Below are 18,344 nucleotides of genomic sequence, written 5' to 3'. Positions count from 1 at the left end.
CTGGGTTGTATTTTGTTAATTTTTTATTTGTAAGAGTGCTTTATATTTTCTGGATATACGTTCTTATCAGATATGTGATGTGTTGGGGAAGTTGGGTGGGGTAGGGTCGCAGTGAGTCAGCAGGGTGGAGCTTCAAAGCTCACCAGACCAATCAGATTCAGATTTGGCAGTAAGCGTAAGGGGGTGGGCTCAACACAGGAAAGATGGCGCTCGCCTGCTGGCTGCACGGGAGGAGGACCTCCTTGCAGGGAATTGGTGACTGTCCTCCAGCCCTCAACCTGAAGTAACAGAACTCAGTCTGCTCCCTGTATGTCTCCAACACCCCCTGATTAACTGTCCCTCTGCTGGAGCCCAAGGTGAGTGACTGGGAGTGAGAAAGTCTGTGTGTGGGCCTTTTAAGAGAATGCCTGGGTTTCCGGCTGCCTCCCATCTCACCCGAATGGTCAGAATACCCACTGTTTTTCACAGCCAGATGTTGTGGGGACTCCTCTTTCCAGCACCAGTACTCTGGGCTGGGGAGACTGGTTTGTGGCAGGTGCCTCTAGCTTCTCCAGAGGGAACCTCCACGGCTGAGATTTCCCTCCTTGTTCTCAACTGCTGCAGGGAGGTTTGGGGCGTTTCATGTCTCCACCCCTCCTACCAGCTTCAAATTGGCTTTTTTATATCCTTAGTTATAAAACTTCCATTCAGCTAGACTTCAGATAATTCTCCAGGTTGATTGTTCTATAATTTAGTTGCAATTTTAGTGTGTTCGTGGAAGGAAGCATGCACAATAAAACAAAATTATTTTTAAGTGTAATATACTACATGTCGATTGTTGAAAAATTGGAAAGTAAGAAGCAGATAAAAATCACCCAAAACCCAATTACCTAGGCATACATGTGATGAATATTTTGGCAATGTTTTTCCAGTCTTTCTTTTCTAAACATTTTTTTCCATATTTATTTTGGAAGAAGCCTTAAATCCTTTAAGAAATTATATAATAAGCCATCATATTTCCTTCCTTTCCCTTCCTTCCTTCCTTTCTTCCTTCCTATCCAATGGATGACAGGAGCTAGTAAATAAATGCTCCAGCCTTTAAGAGGACAATTATGGGAAACATTCTGTAGGATTCTTTTTTTTTTTTTTTTTAAAGAAAACACATTAAAAAAAATTTTGTTTTTATTGGGGAACAGTGTTTCTCCAGGGCCCATCAGCTCCAAGTTGTTGTTCTTCAATCTAGTTGTGGAGGGCATAGCTCAGCTCCACGTCCAGTTGCCGTTGAGAGCTCGGGCTCTAAACAACTAAGCCATCCAGCTGCCCCTACAGAAGCTCAGCTGCAGCTCGTTGTCTTCAATCTAGTTGTGGAGGGTGCAGCTCAGTGGCCCATGTGGGAATCGAACAGGCAACCCTGTTGTTCAGAGCTCGCGCTCTAACCAACTGAGCCATCCAGCCACTGCTCTGTAGGATTCTTAAGTGGTCCTTTGTGTATGCCAGTCCCTATGGCCCACAATGATGTCCTTAGTAACAAAACCTATTAATGGCTCTTCCTCCTTTCTTGTCTTGCTCTCTCTGCTCCCTCACTCCTGCTTTCTGGAATCACCTAGAAAGTGAACTATCTGCATCCAAGTTTTTACCCAGCCTCTGATTTTTTTATTGGGAGGGAGGTGGGAAAGGAAACCCAAACTAAGGCATGCTACTGGAAATGATATGGAAAACTGATAATTAAGATTAGCCTCTAGAATCAGATCACTTACTGATGCAACGACATCAAGGATCCTCTTGCTGTGGAAAAGGAGCAGCGATAATCTCTGGCACACTCTAGCATCACAATTACTCAGATTCTCAACTTTCATGTATTGGATGAGATATAAATGGAAGAGGAAACACTGGAATGCAACAGGGCCAGAAACAGTATTAAGAGACTAGATCATAAGAAATAGAGTTGGCAGGCTTTTGTTAATTGCCTCAAATCCTCAAAGAAGAGACAGACAGGCTTAATTCAGCCAACTATTAACTTGATCCAGGCTATGAAAGCCAGAAGATCTCAAAAGCAGTGTTTAAAAAGACCCTCATTAGTTGCAGGGATCAGGGTTCTGGTGATGAAAATCAAACTTGAGATTTAGTAGAAAACATAGCAGAACTGTGAAGGAGAGTGAACAAGTAGCTTTGATATGTCTCCTATGCTAAAGCCAGAGCCCTGACCAAGACGTGAGACTCTGAGACCTGCAAGGGAGATATTTGAGTAGATAGGCCAGAGAATCTTGAGCTCTCAGATTTCCCTAAATACTTAGGTTGGAAGAAGCAGTTGCCTTTCCTTTGTTAGAGGAGAGTAGTCTCATTTTGCCTGGTAACCATGAAAGACCCTCTGAAGTGGTTGCTTCATAGGGCACTGTCATCCTTCTTAAAGTTTGCCCACTATACTTCACTACCTCTAAACTGATAGTCCAAGTGGAGAAATACAGTTCTGTCACCAAGATAAAGTATCTCCTTTCCCCAAAGAATTGTGGGACGCAGCTAAAATGAACTAGCAGAAACCAGCAGACTATATGTAAACACTGGAGTACATGGGGTGAAATATAAGACCACATAGGGAAGAGTTTATTGACATGGTAGCACTCTTATGGCTTAGAATTTAATAACCTGGTGAGGACACTTGGAATTTGTCTTAGTAGTCTGCTGGAATGACTCCTTGAAGCTTAGGCAAGATTGATAGTAAAAGAGTAGGAAATGCCAGAACTACCTTGGCAGAGGATTGAGGAAGGGGTCAGAGGGCTCAACAAGTTGGAAATTAGAGTGGATTTATGATATGAGACAAGAGAACCCATCCCTTGTTCATGTTATCCAACAGGGCCCAGAGGACACTCCATTGATTAAGGTATTAAGGAATTCACTAGTAAAGGGATGGGGCATTTGGTGTCTTTGAGCAGTGGTGGCCATTCACTGAAGGCTAGGGCTGATGGTAGGAGATGCTGCCGTAGAGCTGAGCTCCCTAAAAGCAATAATAGGATTTCAGAATATGGGAGTGCAGGAGAGACACCTAATCTCAGATGCAAGGGTGGATTTAATGACCGTAAAGGGAAACAAGGTCAGAGTCACAACCACAGGGATCTGTGCTGATGGCTAATAGACAGGGTGCTCCTGTCAACAACTGTGGAGACGCTGAGATTTTACCTCCATGTCATCTAACAAGTTAGTCTGCCACAGTGTCATGGATGGTGACAAAGAACACGAGACTCCCGGGTCAGAGATAAAGGGCAGTGAATTACTCATAGTAATGACAGCAGCCAAGGTATCATTTGAGCTGGTTCTCAGAACCCCGAATCATACAGAATGAGAGACAGTTGATGCTTGAACATATAGTGTGTTCCTGAGTTTGGAAAACCCTAATATTTTAGAGTGGGTTACAAGCACACTTTTCTAACCTCCGCCCTGGAAGGAGACATAATCTGTATTATCAGACAAAAATGCCCTCTGCTCTGGAAGAAGACGTTATTTCTATTTTCCAAGGCTGTTTGCTCTGCAAACATTCTTGAGAAGATAGTCTGGAAGAAAGGCTGTCAGTTCTTCTGCTCACAAGACATGCAGAAGAAACCTGAGACATCCATGGAGAATTGTCTCCCAAACAATATACATCCCTTGTTTCTACATCTTCTTCAGTTGGAACATATTTTCCCGTGAGTATGCCACTCCATCGCCCATCTGATTAATCTGATCAACAGGGGCTGGGACGAGATCTGTTTAATTTGGCTCAGACATCATTTAAATAAGGCTACGATTCACAGGACTTCGAGCAGCAGGATTGGCTGCAACAGTAACCTCAAACCCTCCTCCCTCTCCACCAGAGTCCTGGATTCAACCAGCTGAATAAATCCCATAAACCATCAGGGTCTACCTTAGACAGCCATGAGACTTTCTCTTTACGTTTCTGTGTTGACTTTTCCGCTTGGCTCAAGGCCTTAATCCAGATTCAGCAGTATATGTTTGCAATTGTACAGACTCCACCTTGGCCCATAGGAGACAGTCTATCATCCCTACCAATCCTGGCCAGTGAGCTGAAGCTGCCCTGAATGCCTTTGAGGACCAAGGCGGTGTCATCGTTTCCTTCAGCTAAAGTAAAGAGTAAATTTTGCACCATCTTTTTTTCTACTTGGATGACTCCTATTGTAGGGAAAACTGCTAGCAGGTTGTGCATAAGTACTGAGCCACTTATCCCTCTGGGAAGTTTCTCTAAGTAACCAAGGCTAGTCTTGTTGTTTCAAATCACAGACCTCCTCTGTGATTTGAAAGTTACTGAACTGCTGTTCGTTTAGACACTTGTAGGTCTCTTATGACCATTCCAAAGAGGCTACTCAAGGTATTTTGGGTAGGGAAACACGTTAATGCCTGGCTTTCATTTCTTCCTGCTGGACACCCATGGGTATCCCTGGAAAGAGCAGGGTGTTGTCAATTGTTGGGGACTGCTCAGGGAATTCTGTATCATTGAGGGTTGGGGGTCACAGATTGACAATGCCTCCAATGTGGCCGCCTGACTAGCTGGGAAACCTTATTTTTCCCAGTTAAATTAGAGTAATTGAGGTTATTCCTTGTTTTAGTAAAAACTATCTGAGGGTAGTCAGTCTAATCTGTCCTGTTTGTCTGATAGTTGAGTGGCAATTTTCTTTTTCTTTTTTATTGTTTTTTAAAAATTTATTGGGGTGACAATTGTTAGTAAAATTACATAGATTTCAGGTGTATAATTCTGTATTACATCATCTATAAATCCCATTGTGTGTTCACCACTCAGAGTCAGTTCTCCTTCCATCACCATATATTTGATCTCTCTTACACTCATCTCCCATCCCCCACCCCCCTTACCCTGTGGTAACCACTAAACTATTGTCTGTGTCTATGAGTTTTTGTTTCTCATTTGTTTGTCTTGTTCTTTTGTTGTTTTGGGTTTATATACCACATATCAGTGAAATCATATGGTTCTCTGCTTTTTCTGTCTGACTTATTTCGCTTAGCATCATACTCTCATGATCCATCCATGTTGTCACAAATGTTCCTATATCATCTTTTCTTACCACCGGATAGTATTCCATTGTGTATATATACCACAACTTCTTATCCATTCATCTGTCGAAGGACATTTTGGTTGTTTCCATGTCTTGGCCACCGTAAACAAAGCTGCAATGAACATTGGAGCACACGTGTCTTTACGTATAAATGTTTTCAGATTTTTTGGGTGGATACCCAGGAGAGGGATTGCTGGGTCATATGACAATTCTATTCGTAATTTTTTGAGGAACCTCCACACTGCCTTCCATAACGGCTGCACCAGTCTGCATTCCCACCAACAGTGTATGAGGGTTTCTTTTTCTCCACAGCCTCTCCCACACTTGTTACTATTTGTCTTGTTGATGATAGCCATTCTGACTGGGGTGAGATGATATCTCATTGTGGTTTTGATTTGCATTTCTCTGATGATTAGTGATGTTGAGCATTTTTTCATATGTCTATTTGCCAACTGTATGTCCTCTTTGGAGCAATGTCTCTTCAGGTCCTCTGCCTATTTTTCAATTGGGTTGTTTGTTTTTTTGTTGTTGAGTTTCATGAGTTCCTTGTATATTTTGGATATTAGCCCCTTATCGGAGGCACTGTTTGCAAAAATCTTCTCCCATTCAGTTGGTTGCCTCTTTATTTTGTCAATGGTTTCTTTTGCTGTGCAGAAGCTTTTAAGTTTCATATAGTCCCATTCATTTATTTCAGCTTTTACTTCCATTGCCTTTGGTCCCCCAGTATAATTGTTTTGGTCAATTTCTCCCTTTAGTAGTTGCTTGGTATATTTCGGTGCTCCCTGATTGGGGGCATAAATATTGATGACTGTTATGTCTTCTTGTTATATAATCCCCTTTACCATTATGAAATGTCCATCTTTGTCTCTTGTTATCTTTTTCACCCTGAAGTCTGTTTCATCTGATATCATTATGGCTACACCTGATTTTCTCTGGGTACCATTTGCTTGGAGTGTCAATTTCCACCCTTCACTTTGAGTTTATGCTTGTCCTTGTAGCTGAATTGTGTCTCTTGGAGACAGCATATGGTTGGGTTTAGTTTTTTGAACCAATCTGCTACTCTGTGCCTTTTTATTGGTGAGTTCAGTCCATTTACATTTAGGGTGATTATTGATATGTGAGGATTTCCTGTCATTCTATCTTTAGTTTCCTGGTAATGCTGTGTCTCCATTGTTTCTTTGCCTTTTTGTTGTTGTCTATTATTTCTGTGTGGTGGTATTCTATGATGTTTACCTGTGTTTCTTCTTTTATTTCAGTATATATTTCAGTTCTGGATTTTTTTTGAGTGGTTACCCTTAAGTTTATGTAAAATAAAGTTTAATAATTAGAGTATTCCATTTTCTTCAGCACGCTTACTTTCTCCATTCCCATATTCCGGTTCAGGCCTTTACTCTCCCCCTTTTTATGTTTTTGTTGAGTGGCAATTTTCTCATCTCAAGGGATGACTGAGAATGGGAGTGAAGAAAACATTCAGAGGTGCTGACAGGTGTTCTGTTGGTAAGGTGTAGGAGCTGGAGCTATCTTTTGTTGTTTCCAATAGTCTTTTTGGTAAGGGAAAGGGGAATGGCTATCAAATTAAGCTCAGAGCTATTTGACAGGGAATGACAGACCCACAGTGTTATCTAAGATGCTTGCAACACTTTAGGAGAGTTGCATCAAGGCATTTTCCTTGGGAACAAGGAAAGGCTCCAGGGGCAGCTATGAAAGACAAAATATAATTAATGTTCCCCTACTCCTTCCTATGTCCCAGGGTTTGCGGTGTCCCTCCTCAGGTGCCAGGGTTATTGTTCTCTATTCACCTCTATAAAACCAGTGTGTCCATTCCAGTAGCTATAAATGTACCTCTTTCCCAATCATATTCTATGCACACCCACATCTTTTGTCCAGAGGGTAAAGTATAAGAGGGACGAGCACATTTTAATGAAACTTACAGAGATCCCTTGTTCCCCACTTGGCCCTGCACAAGCTACTGTAGGAGGACTTGGTGAGCAGTGTACTCAGCTGTTCTTTATCCTTATGATCTAAGACCGTGTCAATCCAACAAGAGAATGAAGCTGGCTGAGCCTGAAATAAGTTTGAATCCTTAGACTCCCTTTGGGTCCGGCTGCTGTGTGGAGGGTGTACCAGCTCAGCTGGCCTAGTGTTGCCATTAGGGAAAAGAATAACTTCATGCCCCCAAATGGTCAAGGCGGAATTCCAAATTTTTAAAATACTTCTGTATAACGCTCCACACATTTCATCCTGAACACAACCCAGAAAGTCTAAGAGGCAATTATTCCTTTCTGGAAAGATCTGCATTCAGTGACAAAACTGCTTTACTAAGTAGTATGAACAAGGGGGAGGTGAGAGGGAGAGTTAGAAACCTTTTTTTTTTTAAATTAAACTTTTAATTTTGAGATAATTATAGGTGCACATACAATTGTAAGAAATAATACAGAGAGATCTTAGGTACCCTTTAACCAGTCTTCTCCAATGGTAACATTTCGCAGAATTATAGTACACTATCCCAACAACAGCCCATGGGTCCAGTGAAGCTACAGAATATTTCCCTCATCATGAGGATCCCTTATGTTGCCTTTTTATAGTCACACTCATTTCCCTCCCACCCCACCACCTTTTTAACCCCTGGCAACTATGAATCTGTTCTCCATTTCTATAATTTTGTCATTGCAAGGATGTTATATAAATAGAATAACAAAGTATTATGGAAAGCATCTAGTCTTTCACAGTAAATGTAATGTTAGTTGTACGTTTTTTGTAGGTGCTCTTTGTCAAATTATGAAAATTTCTCTCTATTCCTATTTTTATGAGCATTTTTATGGTGCTGAATTTTGTCAAATGCTTGTTCTACATCACTTGATATGTTTGCATGTGATTTTTATTCTGTAGGCTGTCAATATCATGTTATATTGATTGATTTTTGAATATTGAAGAAGCCTGGTATCCCTGGAAAAAAACCCACTCGGTTATGGTATATAATTATTTTTATATATTGCTGAATTCTGTTTGCTAATATTTTGTTAAGACTTTTCATGTCTATATTCAGGAGGGATATTGGTGAGCAGTTTTCATTTTTTGTTTTGTGTTTCTTTGGTTGTACATCAGAGTAACACTGTCTTCACAAAGTGAATTGGGAACTAGTCTCTCTTATTTTCTGAAAAAGATTATTATGTGAAATTAGTGTTAATTCTTCTTTAACCATTTGGTAGAGTTCTACAGTGAAACCTGTCTGGGTCTGGAGATTAATTTTTTCGATGTATTTAAAGTATGAATTAAATTTCCTTAATAGTTACAGGGGTATTCAAATTATTTATTTCATATTGAGTGAATTGTGGTAACTTGTGTTTTTCAAAGAACTGGTCCATTTCATTTAAGTCATATTTATGTGTTGAGCTGTTTTCTTATTTTCTTCTCGATGCCTGCAAGGTCTGTAGTGAGATCCTGGTTCATTCCTCATTGGTAATTCGTGTCTTCTCTCTCTGTCTCTCTCTGTCTCTCTGTCTCTCTCTCTTTCTCTGTCTCTTTTTGTCAGTTGTGCTAACTGCCAATTATATTGATCTTTTAAAAAACCTAGCTCCTTGTTTTCACGTTATTATAGTCTTGTGAGGGTGGAAGTCTAGTTTCTCCACTTGGCCTCTGCTGGTGGGGATGTGGGCGGAGCCACAGTTTTTGTGTAGTGTTTGGCTGGGGTATAGCTATTATTATCTTAACTATCCAATGAAGGTGGCTCTTGCCATCTTAATATTTCAATGACGTCACATTTCTGTAAACATCCTTAAGTTATAATGGCAGTTAATTTGCAAATCAACTAACCAGTCAATCCTTCCACGATTTCCCCAGGATCAAAACATTTTTTTAGTGCAGTGCTGTCTAAATTATCACAGAACCAACTAACATTTTTCCTTTTCCTACCACTATCACCACCCAACAACAAAAAACCCGAACCAACCAAAGCACTGTAACCAACCCTGGGCTTCTCCGCAGAAACAACCACCCTCTAGTTAACAAGGAGTTCAAGGAAGGATTCATTAAGGCTTTTCCGCCAACAAAAGAATACTGTCCTCAGGAACAGACTCTTTAATTTTAAAATTCGCTCCCTGGAGAAAGTAGGGAGAATGAAGTCCTGAAGCGTGGCCTGCGCGCCCTGTTGGCGCGTGGGCATCCCGAGCCCAAGTCCCTGCCCCTCGGCACCGCAGGGAATTCAAGCGAGCGCCAGGCGCGCCTTGATGTCATCCCAAGAACCGATTTAAATCATGCTGTTCAAACAAAACAGCCTAACTGCCTAAAAGGATGGGTACAACACGGGCCTGGGTGCGGAGGGCCCCCTTTCGGCCCCGGGCCCCCTCTAGGGCTTGCGGCCGCCAAGTGCCACATCAGCGCCCGCGCTGCACTTCCAGGTTCCCGAAGAGGATGGAGCGAGCTGGCCCGGGGGGCGGGGGCGGGCCCGAGGCCGGCTGGAGTGGCGGGCCGGCGGGCCACTAGGCGGCAAGCGAGGCGCCACGGCCACCAATCAGCTGGAGGTTCGGGTAGCTGCCGCGGCCGAGGTTTGTGCCCCGCGGGGAACCAGATGAGGCACATCTGGACAGCTGCGCTGAGGAAGTGTGCAGCCCCTTCGCGGGCCGGACTTCAGCTGAGCACGTCCACCACGTCCTCTCCTGGCCACTTATTATTTATTCATTTCCCCCCAAAAGCAAACAAGGATCCAAGTTTTAAACTTTCCCTCCCTCCCCGCTAATGCGAGAGGGAGCCAGATCCTATCCAACACACAGTTTAATTTTCATGGGGCTCTGGGATCAAAAGAACAGAAACAGCAACAACAAAAGCCCAGCCGCTGTCTGATTTAAAACTGGCAAAGCGGGGGAAATAAAGTGTTGAGTAAACAGACCGAGTTGGGTAAGTTTTGGATACGTGCTGTCTCTCGTATTTCCCCTGCTGTGATTTCTATTCTGTCTTTTTGCTGTTTTCACTCGTCTTCTCTTCATCAGGGAAAGGAAAATATCTCTTGCTGCCACAAACTCCTCAGACCCTTGGCTTCCTGTTCTCCTGCTTTGCTAAGATTGTAATTTAATTTAACTTTTGGTCATTTGTATGCCACTTTTAAAATTCCTGGTAATTGAAATTTAAGGTATATCCTGTTGTAAGACTCTCCTAACTTCAAAGTCGAACCTACCGATAAACTTATTTTTCTATTTTCTTTCTGGGAAAGAGTATACATTTGTAAAGCTGAAATCTTTATACATCCTCAGCTCTCTGACTGTTTTGATGGAAGATTGAGAAATTTACGGAGCTTAGTCACAGTTAACAAAACTTTTGCTTCTGTTACTAGGATGTTTAGTATTAGATTATTTAAAACCTCAATTATATAGGTAATTGCTGTTTCATTTAATTTGAATGTAGTTGTAACCCAAATGTATCTTTTGCTAAAAAACACCTTAAACATGTGACAAATAACTAACAGTGTGTGTCAATAACATATACCGTAGTTATATATTAATCCTATAAATCTATCAATATAATATTCAGAATGATTGTTAGATGTGTATGCTCGCAGTTAGTTCTGGTATATATTTCAGGATTTAGAAATGGAAATTATGGCAAATATTGAACTAGGTGAATGGCCTGAGGCCCATTCCATTCGAAACATATATAGTTCTATCTGTTTAAGCAACATTTTGGATTTGAGACTTTGTCATATATTATTACTGTCATGAGAGATGTGGCCAGAATTGATCTATAATTTTTGGTTCAGAAAGCAGTAAGTGAGAATTTTTGAAGCAGTAGGTACCATAATTGCAAGTTACAGAATATGTTTTTGATTCAGAAAGGCAATGCATACAGCGGGTAGAACCATCGAAATGGTTTTCAGGCATGCGAGGTTAGAAGGAACAGTGTTGTAGAGAAACAATATACAGGGCCAGCTGGCTTGGTTTAATTCATAACCACACTGTTTGACATTGGGCAAGCTACTCAGCCCATCCGTGCCTCAGTTTCCACCTCTGTAATGTGGAGATAATAGCAGCACCCACCTTGTGGGGTTGTCTTGAGGACTGAGTGAGTTGACATATGTTAAACACTGAGAATAATTCTGGCACATCGTCAGTCTGTGCTGTTGTACTCACTCTTCATTGCCTTTCTTTCTAGTTTACTCTGCTGCACGTCAGTTTCCCAGCCACCATTCTGACCTCTATGCTAGTAACCAGTGTTTACTGAGAGCTGACCACTTGTTAGTGATGCACTGTATAAAGCTGTAAAGGAGAGAGTCTTGTGAGGGGAGTGAAGTAGAACTTATCAAATGCCTTAGATTTAGAAGGTTCTGGGAGTGCAGAGGATGGAAAGAGGACATCTTATTGTAGGATGGCTTCATGGAAGGGTTGGCATTTCTGGGAAAAGATTTTGCCAAACAGTTTTAATGAGGGGAAAGGTATCATAGAATAGCAGCTAGCAGGCATACTACAGTGTTTCGCCAAAAATAAGACCTACCCTGAAAATAAGCCCCAGTTGAGATTGTCAGCCAGACAGATGCATTTAGTATATATGACGATGGTCCAGAAGAAGATGACATGACTGTATTAGAAGAAATGTAGATTGATGTACATGAAACAATAAGACATGCCCTGAAAATATGCCCTAATGCGTCTTTTGGAGCACAGATTAATATAAGACCCTGCCTTATTTTTGGGAAAATACGGTAGGAGGAAGGGAAAGCCTGGGGAAAGCACTGAGGATCTATCTTCCCAGGCATTGCGTTGTGATGCAGAATAATCTGTGAAGGTTAGTGGGAAGAGAGGTTGGAAACATGGGAGAGGTGGGAGAAGATGGCATGGAGAGCCCAAAGGGGAAGGAGAGGCTTGGGAGGTAGGTTGATGGGAAATGGCAAGCTGAACTGGCAGCGGTTACATAGCGGCATTGTTTCTGGAATGATCAATCTCTGGAGTCTGGTCTCCACATCTTGCCCAGCATACTCTAGTCATCTGCGCCACTGCTTCTGTGACCTGCCTTCAGGTCCAGCAAGCTGTGTGGGCAGAGCTGACCAATGAGTCTGGGTCCCACTTTTGGACTCATTCTGTGGTGGCTGTCTTGGAGGTCTGTCATTCTGGACTATTACTTTTCAGAAATAGGCCAGGTCCTAAAGTGTTTGATATGGATGATTGTTTCACCCCTCCCCTTCCCCCAAACCACACAGTGTTTGCAGAATAGCTGTTTCTTATTCTGCTGAGAGAATTGTCTATTCACATGTTAATACTTACAACTTCATAATTTACAATTATTGAAGGAGATAAGACTTGTAGTATATACCTAAGTGGAAAGTCAGTTTGGAGAGCTCTTGCTTTCTCTTCCTCCAGGGCACTGAGCTGTGTCAGACCGAACCTGAGTCTGGCCCTGGTATGGCTGCTGACCACCTGTGTGACTTCAGGCAAGACACTGAGCCATTATGGCCCTCTTTTTGCCATCATCTGTAAAAGGATCTGTAAGGTCCCTTCTCCCTTGGATGATCTTTTATTCTTCTCCCTTCATCTCTGGGACAGTCTGTTGCTTACAGATGGCTATTTGATACATCTATGGCTAATGTTTTCTGACCACTTAATTCATGGCAGACATTGTTCTGAGTGCTTTAGATGTCTTAGCACATGTAAGCCTCTCAACAAACCTGTGAGAGTTGGTACCTATTAGGTGAGGAGACAGAGGCACAGGCAGATTAAGCAATTTGCCCAAGGTCACACAGTGGCAGATGCAGACATGGACAGTGTTATGCCAGAGCCCAAGCCTTAACCACTGGTCTACACTGCCTTAGGTTTAATACAGCGGGGCTGCTTGTCTTGTTTGTGGCGATGGTCAGGAAGTTCATGGAAGGAGGATCATTGGAGGAACTGAGTTGGTAAAATTTCCCTGGAAGGGAAATTCCAACATGAGTCTTGTTTATGGGATGTGCTGCACATGGAGACAGAAGACGTTTTATTTATTAGGTGGAGCTCATCGCAGATAAGCACTCTGTCTTTTCATCTTGTTTGAACAGAACCATCATAGTCCCTGGATTTATAGTAGACGTTCAATAAAGGTCAGTTGAGGGTTTGTCTCCTTTGAAAAACTGACACAGTGTATGAGTCAAAAGTAATGGTTTCCCTTTTATTTATTTACCTGCTTTCTTCCCATTCTACAACTCTTTGTTAACTTTTGTTCGTAGTTTGGTCAATATCCTTCCAGTCCTTCTCCAAGAGTCAACTCACAGGTGTAGAACTAAACACAAATATAATTAAAAATATAAATGGGACCACGGTGTTTTTATTTTAAAAAACAGAGTAACTATGAAATGTTCCCAAGCCTGTGGAAAAATGGGGCAGATGCCAGGTACACATTCTACTCCTAGTTTTTGGACATTCTGGTTTCTTGTCCTATTTCTGGAGATGCTCTGGTTTGGGGATAAGAACTTCTCCTGGTGAAGGACCAATGTAGGGCTATTTTAGGTGTCCCATTTTTAATCATACCCAGTCTGGATTTCACATCTTTTAGAGAATTCATTATTGAAGTTTTTAATGTATTGAATTAACTTTGAAATATTATTTGGAAAATATTTTCATTTGCTTTTTATCTCATTACTTTAATGTAGTCACTCTTTTTAGTATAACACACTAAGCACACAGACTTTGGAGTCAGAATGTGAGGGTTTCAATCCCAGATCTGCTTCTTACTAGTGTACCTCGAGCAAGTCACTTTTTCTTTGAGGCTTTATTATCTGTAAAATGGGCATATCAATAGGCATTAAGTGAGAAAATAAATATAAATTATTTAGCATAGTGTCTGAATCACAGTAAAGCCTATACATGTTAGTATTTCATTTTTTTAAAGTACAATTTATCAAACTTTTTCTTTTTCCCCCCTTTCTTCTGCCTCCCCACAACCCCACCCCTCGAGTTCAAGCCATTGTTTCTCAGTCTAGTTGTGTAGGACACAGCTCCCTGGCCCATGCTGGTATTATGACCCTTGCTCTAACCCGGGCTGAGGGAATCTGTCACCAGTCATCGGTCGGCTGTTCACAGCAGCTCACGGCAGCTCTCGCCGGCTGCCGGCCACTTACGCTGGCTGTGGGCCACTCACGCTGGCTGCTGGCCGCTCAACCCGACACTCAGTAGCCCACGGTAGCCCACAGCAGCTCATGCTGACCTCTGGCTCCTCATGACAGCCCAGCTCCAGGGAGAGCTGTTGTTCACAATCTTAGCTGTAGAGGGCGCAGCTCAGTGGCCCATGTGGGAATAGAACCGGTAACCTCGGCGTTAGGAAATTGGCGATCCAACCACCTGAGGCACCAGGGCCGGCTTTATTTCATTTTTTTATTATGGTAAAATATAACGTAAAATTTGGCATTTTAACCATTTCTAATTGTATAGTTCAGTGGTATTAAGTACATTCACACTGGTGTGCAATGATCACCACTATTCATTTTCAGAACTTTTTCATCAAACTTAAACTTCGTACTCATTAAATAATAACTCTATTATCCTTGCTGTCAGCCCTTGGCAACCACTATTCTACTTTCTGTCTGTATGAATTTGACTACCATCGGTGTCTCATATAAGTGGAATTAATGCAATATTTGTCCTTTTATGACTGGTTTATTTTACTTGCCGTATGTTTTCAATGTTCTTCCATATTGTAGCATGTGTCAGAATTTCATTATAGTCATACATCCCGTATAGATGGGGATCCATTCCGAGAAATGCTGGTTAGGCATTTTCGTTGTGTGAAGGTAGAGTGCACTTACACAAACCTAGGTGGTATGGTTCCCTATACACCTAGGCTAATACAGATGGCATAGCCTATTGCTTCTAGGTGACAAGTCTGTACAGTATATTACTGTACTGAATACTGTAGGCAATTATAACACAATGGTAAGGATTTGTGTATCTACCCAGAGAAAAGGTACATTAAAAAGTGTGTGTGTGCCCATGCATGTGCCAGAATGCATTGTGGGGAGCAGGAGGAGGGCTGTGGAGGGAGGAGCCATCTGAGTGAGAGTAGAGCTCAGGAGGAGGCAGGGAGGAAGGGAGCGAGGGAAGGACGAGAAAGGGAGAGAAGGGGAGAGCAGCAATCAAGAGACCCAGAGAGAGAAAACTTGAGATGAGAAATAATAAAAGGGAAAGGGGTGGAGGAGAGAGGGAGAAAGGGAGAGGCCCGGGAGGAAAGAGCTAAAGAGAAACTGAGGAAGGGAAGTGAGCTTGTGTGCATGGCATGTGTGTGCCCCTGTGTGTGGGGGGCTCCCCTTCTCCCCAGCCCTCTCCTGCTTTCGCACTAACTCCAGGCCCAGATACGCAGTAGGCACGGGGCAGACAGGCAGGATGCTGAACCCCTCGTTGATTTAAACCACCCAGAGCTAGCAGTAAGGTCAACATCTTAGTGGGGTCCAGCCTTTTCTTTCATCATCACAAATAAACTTTTTGCTTATAGTTCTTTTAATCTTACGGGACCACTGTCGTATATGTGGTCCGTTGTTGACAGAAACATCGTTATGTGGAGTGTGACTGTACTTTTTAAGCCTGAATAATATTCTCTTGTGTGTATACACCACATTTTGCTTATCTGTTCATCTGCTGATGGACATTTGGGTTGTTTCCATCTGTGGTGGGTAATTTTTGTGTCAATTTGACTAGGCCACAGTGCCCAGATATTTTGGTTCAATATTACTCTAGCTATTTTTGTGAAGTTATTGTTTTAGATGAGATTAACATGTAAATTAGTAGACAGTTGAGTAAAGCAGATTATCCTCCGTAATGTGGGTTGGCCTCATCCCATCATTTGAAGGCCTCGATACAAAAGGATTGACCTCCACTGAAGAAGAGGGAATTCTGCCAACAGACTGCCTTTGGACTTGAACTGCAGCACCAGTTCTTCCCTGGGTTTCCAGGTCGTTGGCCTGCCCTGAAGAGTTTGGACTTGCCAGACTCCAGTCACGTGAGATAATTTCTAAAATCAATCTCTCTCTCTCTCTCTCTATATATATGCTACGGTTCTATTTCTCTGGAGAACTTGACGAATACACTGTCTTTTGGCTATTGCGAATAATGCTGCTATGAACAGTGGTGTATAAATGTCTGTTGGAGTTCCTACTTTCAGTTCTTTTGGGTACATACCCAGAAATGGAATTGCAGGATCATAAACTAATTCAATTTTTCATTTTTTGAGGAACTGCCATACTCTTTTCCATAGCAGCTGCACCATTTTCCATTCCCTTTTGCAAGGCACAAGTGTTCCAGTTTCTTCACATCCTTGCCAACATTTGCTATTGTTTTTGTTTTTTTAATAATAGCCATCCTTGTGGGTATGAAGTGATATCTCATTGTGGTTTTGATTTGCATTTCCCTAATGATTAGTGATGCTGAGCATCTTTTCTTGAGCTTATTGGTCATTTGTGTATCTTCTTTGGAGGAATGTCTATTCATCTTTTGCTCATTCTTAAGTCAGGTTCCTTTTTTATTTTGGTGTTTATTTTTGGTTATTGAATTGTAGGAGTTCTTCATATATTCTTAATATTAACTACTTATTAGATATATTATTTGCAGATATTTTCTTCCATTACCTGGTTTGCCTTTTTAGTCTGTTGATTGTGTCCTCTGATACTCAAAAGTTTTTTATTTTAATGTAGTCCAATTAATTTATTTTTTCTTTTGTTTCCTGTGGTTTTAGTGTTATACATCCAAGAAATCATTCCCAAATCAAATGTCATAAGGATTTTCTTCTAAGAGCTTTATAGTTTTAGTTCTGATGTTCAGTTTTTTTGTTTTTGTCTATTTTGAGTTAACTTTTATATATGATGGAGATAAGGGCCCAACTTTATTCTCTTGCATGTGGATATTTAAGCAATTCACTTATCAATCATTATAATGGTCATCTCTATATAAACATCATTAGCATAGATATAGCCATAGTATAAAAACATTGATTCATGCTTGACTTATTTTTAAAATTCTATCTAAAGTCCTATTTTTTTCCTCATAGAATTACTCAAAATTTCTACTCTTTTAATTGTTAATAGTCCCAAGGAAGAAAGATTATCCCTGTGTTGAAAAGACACTCGTTGCTGATAGCTTTTCTTCCTTCCACCCTTCTTTCCTTCCTTCCTTCCATCCTTTCTTTCTTCCTAGCCCTCCTTATCTTTCTTTGGCTTTGAGAATGAAAAAAGTAGTAATCTATGTATGTTGAAAAAATTGAAACAGAGTGTATAGAGTCAAAAGTAATGGTTTCCCGTTTATTTACCTGCTTTCGTCTATCCCACTAATCTCCCCAGAGGTAACCTTTGTTAATAGTTTAGCCCTATATCCTTCCAGACCTCCAAGAATCCACTTAAGTATAGATCTAAACATAAATATAATTTAAAAATGTAAATGAGACTATATTATATTTATTGTTCTGCTTTTGCTTTTTTTCACTCAACAATATCTGTGCACATACAAATACATACACATATACATGTATAATATACATATTGCAACTTGTCAGTTGAAACATACAGGTCTTTGTGAGCATATTTTGTCATGGAGAACAGACAGTGGAGCTCCAATGGAAGAATGTTCCTTTGCTGTAGAAGGCCAAGCCACTTAGAGTAACAGTGGCATTGGGCTAAGCTTGTCAAGCCAGGCTTGTTTGCACTGTTTCCTCTCTCTGGACTTTGGCTTCTCTGTAAGTCATCTGACTGTTTCCATTCTCCTATTGCTTTCGGAGCTCCTTCCAAGGACTCTGACACTCAGCTGCCTCAGTGAAACACTGGAAGATGAGTTCTTTTTCATTCACCTGCCACTACTCTGACCAGCCTGGGCTCTTCTGGTACCATCAATTATTCTAAAGTGGAAAAGGTCCAGAAACAAATACTTCCTTTCTTCCTCGCTGTCTAGACCAAATGTTGCTATCCTCTATTGCTTTGTTTTTTCCTGTTTCTTATAAAAAGTGACCAGCACTTTCCATGGCAAGGAAGTGAGTGGTGTATCCTTACCTTTCTCCATGGTGCCTAAAATTCTATAGCTTCTAAAATATATATACATTACTTTACTGAATTCCCTTCAATACATGAGAAAATTGATTTTTAGAAAAGTAATGTTATATGCATAAGGAAATCGATGTTAAGAAAGGTAAATTTTGCTATTTGTCTAGTAAATGAGGAATATGAAAATTTATCTGATTGTAGTGTTCTTTTCATTAAACATTTCTGCAGCCTTCAAAAGACAGCACACTAAATATAATCAATAATGTAAAGATTTTGTAGGGTGTCAGATGGGCACTTGTCTTATGAGGGAGAGCACTTCATGGATGGCATAGATGCCT

At 41.3% G+C, this 18,344-nt stretch overlaps 1 protein-coding gene across 5 annotated transcripts in view; it reads left to right on the top strand.

Moving 5' to 3' along the window:
* Window positions 1-9,586: 9,586 nt before the first annotated feature.
* The window catches only part of TMEM45A (transmembrane protein 45A), an 86,146-nt gene continuing 77,388 nt past the window's right edge, over window positions 9,587-18,344 (top strand). The window contains exons 1-2 of one of the 5 annotated variants that reach the window (XM_088794031.1): window positions 9,587-9,929; window positions 12,380-12,450. The gene's annotated coding sequence lies outside the window, so the exon portion shown is untranslated. The remainder of the gene's footprint in view (window positions 9,930-12,379; window positions 12,451-18,344) is intronic. The other 4 variants (XM_019756478.3, XM_019756479.3, XM_019756483.3 and 1 more) reach the window with 4 other exon arrangements.

Source organism: Rhinolophus sinicus, chromosome 17 (assembly GCF_057876585.1).
Source record: "Rhinolophus sinicus isolate RSI-liver-muscle chromosome 17, RSI-T2T, whole genome shotgun sequence".
In the NCBI taxonomy this organism is placed as follows: Eukaryota; Metazoa; Chordata; class Mammalia; order Chiroptera; family Rhinolophidae; genus Rhinolophus; species Rhinolophus sinicus.
Note: the sequence above shows the minus strand (reverse complement) of the source record. Positions and strands in the feature narration are given on the sequence as shown.